The sequence below is a fragment of the Lampetra planeri genome, chromosome 2, assembly GCF_965212315.1.
Source record: "Lampetra planeri chromosome 2, kcLamPlan1.2.h2, whole genome shotgun sequence".
NCBI classification, from domain to species: domain Eukaryota; kingdom Metazoa; phylum Chordata; class Hyperoartia; order Petromyzontiformes; family Petromyzontidae; genus Lampetra; species Lampetra planeri.
The window spans coordinates 29,699,954-29,708,519 of record NC_136108.1 but is presented as its reverse complement, the minus strand read 5'-3'; positions in this window follow the sequence as shown (position 1 = coordinate 29,708,519).

Genomic DNA, 8,566 nt, shown 5'->3' with positions numbered 1-8,566 from the left:
AAGTATGGTCAAACAACTCCCATGACCGACACGGTGTGGGGAGGTCTCCATCCAGTTGTGGGTTAAAAATATGAACGCAAAAATATTTACTTCGACAGTACAGTATAACAAACAACACGTTCGTCAAGAACACTGCCTTAAAAGGAAAAAAGAACAGGTGACGTTTCGGGTAATGTCCCTTCTTTATTGCCCAAAACCTCACTCATTTACATAATAAGTTGACTTTGAATGGCAAGTTGTTTGATAGGGCCATATTACAGCCGTAAGAGCTGCACGTCTTTGTAACGCCGAATGATTCATACACCTTATGACATTGCACATAACGTGGATTCTGAAGCATTGGTGTAGAGTGACGCATTTTAATGCATCACCTTTGGACCCTATATATAACACAAATACGACGGACAAAACACCCATCTGTAGAGAGGGCCACCGGGCCTGGTCTCCAGAAAAGAGTACAGAGAGGCAGTTTCTGACCGAAACTTCATCAGGGCACTACCCACCTCTGAGTGGTATCCCCGTGATGCATTGGGGGTTTTTCCCAGTGATCCAGCGCGCACACACCCACGCAGACACGCACGCACACGCGCACACACCCACGCACACACCCAAGCACGCACACACCCATGCAGACACACACGCACACACGCACGCAGACACACATGCACGCTTACACGCACACACACACACCCACGAACACACCCACGCACACGTACGGACACACCAACGCACACACGTACGCACACACCCACGTAGACACCCACGCACACACCCACGCAGACACGCAGACACACACGCACGCCCACACGTGTGAAACTGAAATTCTCGAGAACTGTGTAAACCAGGGGTCGGCAACCAAAATAACAAGAGTGGAATTTTTTTGGGAATTTTATTTAAAAAAAAAACCTTCAATATTTCAAGAGCCGCAATGCAGTCTGAATACGAGACGGTGGTCCTTAATAAACAACGTCACGAAGCAATTCTTAAAGATCCGCATGCGGCTCTTGAGCCACAGGTTCCATGGAGAACAGGATTTCTGTGGTAATTGGACTTCCATGGTAATTGGACTTCCATGGTAATTGGACTTCCATGGTAATTGGACTTCCATGGAGAACTGGACTTTACTTCCATGGAGAACTGGACTTCTGTGGTAATTGGACTTCCTTGGAGAACTGGACATCCATGGAGAACTGGACTTCCATGGTAATTGGGCTTCTATGGAAAACTGGACTTTCATAGTAATTGGACTTCTGTAGTGAACTGAACTTCCATGGATAACTGGACATCCATGGTAATTTGACTTTCATGGAGAACTGGACATCCATGGAGAACTGGACTTGCATAGTAATTGGACTTCTGTAGTGAACTGAACTTCCATGGATAACTGGACATCCATGGTAATTGGACTTTCATGGAGAACTGGACATCCATGGTAATTGGACTTTCATGGAGAACTGGACTTGCATAGTAATTGGACTTCTGTAGTGAACTGAACTTCCATGGAGAACTGGACTTCCATGGTAATTTGACTTTTGTAGTGAACTGGACTTCCATGGTAATTGGACTTCCGTGGTAATTTGACTTTCATGGAGACCTTGACTTCCGTGGTGAAACTGGACATCCATGGAGAACTGGGCTTCCATGGAGAACTGAACTTTTATAGTAATTGGACTTCCATGGAGAATTGGACATCCATAGTAATTGGATTTCCATGGTAATTGGACTTTCATGGAGAACTGGACTTCCGTGGTGAACTGGACTTGCATGGAGAACTGGACTTACCATGGACTCCAAACACAGATAAAGTATTGTCTCCATGTCTTTACACGATACATATTACGGAATACAAATGTTCAACACACGTCGTGCTGCTGTGAATATTGGACGAGTACGTGTATTGGATACTGTAAGTGAATGCGTGCGTGCATAGGTTAGTGGGTTGATTGATTAGTAAACTGAACTCCCTATCCCCTAGGTCGACTTAGCCTCAAATGAGTACATGGTGTCGTGGGTAAACATCGCCACTGGATAGACAAAGGCGACCGGGCGTGTTGTTGGCCATCTACCCCCTCGTGTTCTGTGCGGGCCTTCATAGGTGCTCGCTAACAGCACTTGCCCCAAAAAGTCTGATAAGGCTATACGGGGTTTGTTTTGTTTTTATAGGGGAGTGGGTTTGTTGATTAGTATGTACCGTATCTTGAACCTTTTTCGCACCGTACCCAGCCAACCGCGCTAATCGGAGGTGCGTGAGGAAAGGTGGGTAGGTGAGTGGGTTGGTTGAGTAGTTTGCTTGGGTGGGTGAGTGGGTTTGTTGAGTGGTATGCGTGAGTATAAGTGAGTAGGTGAGTGGGTTGGTTAATCAGTATGGATGAGTAGGTGAGTGGGTTCGTTAATTAGTATGTGTGAGTGGGTGAGTAGGTGAGTAGGTGAGTGGGTTGGTTGATTAGTATGCGCGAGTGGGTGATTGGTTTGGTTGATTCGTATGCGTGAGTGGGTTGGTTGATTAGTATGCGCGAGTGGGTGATGGTTTGGTTGATTCGTATGCGTGAGTGGGTTGGTTGATTAGTATGCGCGAGTGGGTGATGGTTTGGTTGATTCGTATGCGTGAGTGGGTTGGTTGATTCGTATGCGTGAGTGGGTCCGTATGTGTGTACGTGACAAAGCTGCACACATCCATCAATGACGCTGCCATAAAAGGGAACGAAATATACAAAAGGTGACGTTTTCAGCAACAGGTCGTCATCATAGCAGAGAGACGAGTGGGCGAGCAGATATGTGTTTTATATGGTACATTTAAGTTTATTAATTACATCGGGTCCAACACATACCACTATGCGATGTACATCACCAATGTTGTCATACATAAATTCTAAACGCAGCAAAAGACAAAAATAAAGTTTCGGTTTTTTTTGGCAGATGCGGTGTCCCAGCGCGTCTTATTACAGCAGTATATTAAAACAAACACCTTTAAATGGACTGTCCTTAAAAATACCAATTAAAATCTGAAACGTACAACCAGCCCCCCGCCCCCCATCCCCATTATAGCGTGCAAGATACAGGGGGTAGAGAGACTGCGGGCTGGGAGAAGCTGAGCGCTGTGCTCGGAAGGAGCGGGGGCCACGAGTGGGGCGTGCGAGCGTCTCGGCGAGGTTACACGAGGACACGCGGCTGGAACACGGCGTCCTACAACAACCCTGATAAAACCAGAGACAAAAAAAACCGCGTGGGAGGAATGACTCGCACATCAGCCCAGCAGAGCACGGTATACAGATGACCAGTTTCGGCACTGGTGCCTCCCCCCACCCCCATGACACACGGGTGCACACACCAATCCACCCACCCACTTGCACACAGACATACACACAGATACTCATCCACCCACTGACACACACTCATCCACCCACTCGCACACACACATACTCATCCACCCACTGACACACATTCTCATCCACCCACACAGTTCACCCACTGACACACTCATCCACCCACTCGCACACACACATACTCATCCACCCACAGTTCACCCACTGACACACAGACTCATCCACCCACTCACGCGCACACACACACACAGATAATCATCCACCCATTCGTGCACACACACTCTCATCCACCCACTCGCGCACACACACACATACACTCATCCACCCACCCAGTCCACCCACTGACACTCATCTACCCACTCGCACACACACAGAGATACTCATCCACCCACTCGCACACACACACATACTCATCCACCCATAGTTCACCCACTGACACACAGACTCATCCACCCACTCGCGCACACACACACATACACTCATCCACCCACCCAGTCCACCCACTGACACACTTACTCATCCACCCACTCCACTCATCCACTCACCCAGTCGCATAAACATGGAGTACTCACCCATCAACCCACTCGCACACTCACACATCCACTCAACAACTTACACAAATACAAAAAAGACAAGATCCCCTTATATACTCTTATCAGACTTTTGGGGCGAGTGTTGTCAGTGAGCACCTTAATGAAGGCCTCAAAGGTACACGAGAGGGTGGGTGGCCGTCACCACGCCAGACCGTCTTTGTCTCTCCAGTGGCGATATTTACTCAACATACCAGGTACAAAAATGAGGCTGAGTCGATCTAGGGGACGCCCTGGACCAGTTCAGAAAATTGTCACCGATGTTGGCCGGGGTGGTAGCGCAGCACTACACTACCGTTCCCCACTACACAAACACATAGGCACCCACCCCACTCGCACACCTCCTCACACACCCATCCACTCACACACCCATCCACTCACACACGTATACACTTACCCACCCACAAAAGACAAAGATCCCCCGTATAGCCTTAACAGCATGTTGGCGCAAGTGCTGTTAGCGAGCACCTATGAAGGCCGGCACGGCACACGAAGGGGGTGGGTGGCCAACACTACACCCAGCCGCCTTTATCTCCCGAGTGGCGATGTTTACACATGGCACCAGGTACTCATTTGAGGCTGAGTCAACCTAGGGGAGGCTGAGCACCGATTCAGATAATCGTCACTGATGGTGTTGGCCGTGAGCGGGAATCGAATCCGGGTCGCCAGGTTCGTCGCTCAGTGCGCTAACCGCTACACCACCGCTCCCCACTCACATACCCATCCACCCACACGTATAGACTTACCTTTCCGCAGACTCATCCACAACCAACCCACTTGCACACACACATCCATCCATCAAATCACACAGCTGTCCATCTACTCATCCACGTATACACTTACTCATCCACTCATCAGATCACCCACTCGCAAACCACTTTACTCATCTACGCAATCCCTCACTCACGTTTAAAGACGTGGATATGCATTTACATTATTATTGGGCGCTTAAATTCCCCCAATATCGCAAAGCGCCTTAAATTACATCTCATCTCACATTTTCAACTCTCAGCTGCAGTACACATGCTAATCCACCCATGCGCTCACCCACTCATCCACCCACTCACCCAAATATAACTCTCCTGCTCATTCCACCCACACATTCACCTGCTCACCCAAACCTCCTATCCAGTCATTGATTAGGCTTCGCATGGCAGCCAACAACCCCTCAACGTTGAGTTGTAATACTCGGAGTGCACACCCAATGGCATGAAAGCCGCAGGGTTGCACACTGTCTGGGCAGTCGGGAGCGATGATAGCGGGATTTTTAGAATTGAAGTTCTAAGAATGTGTTTCGATTTAAAGCTTTCGTGACTGCAGGGATTCATATTCTTGGATCTTTCGGTAAAGTCACGTAAAAGGGAAATAATAAAATAATAAAAATACAACATTAAATTCTCACGACATTTCGGCCACAACACAAGCAGCCGTCCTCAGGTGCAGAACAGAGCTGTCGGAAAGACAGTCCTTTCCGACAGCTCTGTTCTTCACCTGAGGACGGCTGCTTGTGTTGTGGCCGAAACGTCGTGAGAATGTTATTATGTTTTATTTGTATTATTTAATTATTTCCCTTCTAAGTGACTTTACCGAAAGATCTAAGAATGTGGTTCACTGGGAGGATAATTTTGTTTCCCTGGTGTGGAAACGAGTATTGACAGGTGGCGCGAAGTGAATGCAGATCCATTGCCACATATCCAGCCACGCACCTAATCACCGACAAACCAAATCGCTCATTCAACTGCCCAACTACGAACCCACCTATCCAGCCACGCACCTACTCACCGACAAACCAAATCGCTCATTCAACTGCCCAACTACGAACCCACCTATCCAGCCACGCACCTACTCACCGACAAACCAAATCGCTCATTCAATTGCCCAACTACGAACCCACCTATCCAGTCACGCACCTACTCACCGACAAACCAAATCGCTCATTTAACTGCCCAACTACTAACCCACCTATCCAGCCACGCACCTATTCACCGACAAACCAAATCGCTCATTCAACTGCCCAACTACTAACCCACCTATCCAGCCACGCACCTACTCACCGACAAACCAAATCGCTCATTCAACTGCCCAACTACGAACCCACCTATCCAGCCACGCACCTACTCACCGACAAACCAAATCGCTCATTCAACTGCCCAACTACGAACCCACCTATCCAGCCACGCACCTACTCACCGACAAACCAAATCGCTCATTCAACTGCCCAATTACGAACCCACCTATCCAGCCACGCACCTACTCACCGACAAACCAAATCGCTCATTCAACTGCCCAACTACTAACCCACCTATCCAGCCACGCACCTACTCACCGACAAACCAAATCGCTCATTCAACTGCCCAACTACTAATCCACCTATCCAGCCACGCACCTACTCACCGACAAACCAAATCGCGCATTCAACTGCCCAACTACTAACCCACCTATCCAGTCACGCACCTACTCACCCATCAACCAAATCGCTCACCCAACTGCCCAACCACTAGCCCACCTATCCAATAACGCACCTCCTCACCTGCCGACCAAACCGCTCATCCAACTGCCCAACCAATAGCCCACCTATCAAATCATTCATCTCCCCACACCAATGAATCTACTCACTCATCCATTTATCCCCCTCCTTAAATCAACAGCAGTATCTCCACCTCCACCACCGTTTTTTTCCCCCAAATCAGAGATAGCTCATCGGATTGGTCTGGCAGGCACCCAAGTTCAAATTAAACAGGTGATTACGACGAATATATTTGATGCCACGACCGCATCTCGTCATCACTTCCTTCCTGCTACCAGATCTAGTAATTGGAGCAAAGCCGACGCTTCCTTCAAGGACTGCTCTTACGGGCGCAGAATCTGAACACATTCCTGCGGAGGGAGCTGGTAGGAACGTTGGGTTTCTCGGTCAATGGCCAGGGTCAACGGCGGCGTGGTGTCTTCCGCAAATATGCCCGACTGTGAGGGCGGGCACAAGCCGGCGTGAGTAGGTTAAACGTTGAGTTTTATAAGGGCACCACGGGGTGACCAGCCCCTCCCCACCCAGCCCCTCCCCACCCTCCCCACCCAGCCCCTCCCCACCCTCCCCACCCAGCCCCTCCCCACCCAGCCTCTCCCCACCCAGCCCCTCCCTGCACGACGGACACAATAATCACCTGTGGGCTGGTGTAACCAGAAGGTTCCTACCAGTAATATTTATTTATACTGGAGGAATCCGATGAGCTATGACGCTTTTTTCACCGCCAGTTAGTGTCAAACGGCGGTTATTGTTGTTGTCCCACGTGACACAGGGAACGCATACCTGTCAACCCATACAGTTTACCCGTATTCTTGTATAGGGAAATTTAGTTAAATAAATGTTTTCCTGTTTTGTGTTTCTCCCTTATGATGGGACTTTGTAGGATGAACGTTGATGTTTATAGGGGCACAGGGTGACCAATAAGGTCTGAATTGGTCTGTAATAAGGTAGGTACTAATAAGGGGATTACAGGTATGCGATTCCAAACATGTTGTACGGCATGTACACTAAACACGGGGAATGGCTTAAACATTTTTATTATCTCATATAGATGTAGATGCTACTGTTCGTTATATTCTGCAGATGTAGATGACACCACCGCCATTTATTGCGCGGCGGTTAAACTTACGACTCTCGGTCCGAACAGGCATCTGGACGTACGGACCGGGCTTGTTCGTATATCGCAAAGTTCGTAAGTCGAATTCTCGAAAGTCCCTGTACTTGGAAAGCGTGAACAGGGGGGGCGGAGTCAGCAGCGTGGGTGGGCGGGGCTACCGAGACGCGGGGCGTGTCTACAACAAAGACGTCACCACACCCCGAATCTCCCGCACCCCCCCCCCGCTCTGTCTCCCCGCGCTCTCCCATTGGTGTTCTCATGGCGACCGGGGCTCTCGCTGTCGACCAATCGCGGAGCGCGGTGTTGGAGTGGCGACGCGCAGGTAAACGCGTGGGTGGTGGTGGTGATGGTGGTGGTGGTCGCTTTCACGATTTACCATTCAAATATTTAGCGTTTTTTGTCAGAAAGCAGCATTAAGCGATCAACATCGCCGGCCAGAGGATTGCTGACGGTAAATTATTGCGGCACGGCAGTGTTGCAATCGCGCGCAGGGGGAAGCAGGGGGCACGACCGCGCTGGTTTACGGGTCTCTAAAATAATTAATACGCCGCGGATGTACTTTGTCTCGCCACGGGAACGACGAGTTTCCACCGGCTGGTTGAGAGCGGTCGACGCAGATTGCGCGTTTGAGCAGCAGCAACAGCAGCAGCAGCGTTGTTTTGACTTGGATACGAGCATGCCCCAATGAGTGTTGGGTCCACTCGGTTTGAATTGCTGTATTTATAATATTAATCATTTTGTTCAGATTAAAGTGGTTGCAGGTCAAGTGAACGTGTCGGGGCAATCGTCTATTTTCAAGCATGATAATTCAATGGTGTAAATTCCACATTCCGATGACAGAAGTGGGTTTTTTTGTACAAATCAGCCTCTGTTGTCTAACCCACTATGTGGTACTGATTTTTTTCTAGATTTGAAGCGTTCGTGACTGCAAGGATTCATACTCTTTGGTTTCTTCGGTAAAGTCACGTAGGTTAAAAAGGAAGACAAATACATTTCATCACGACGTTTCGGA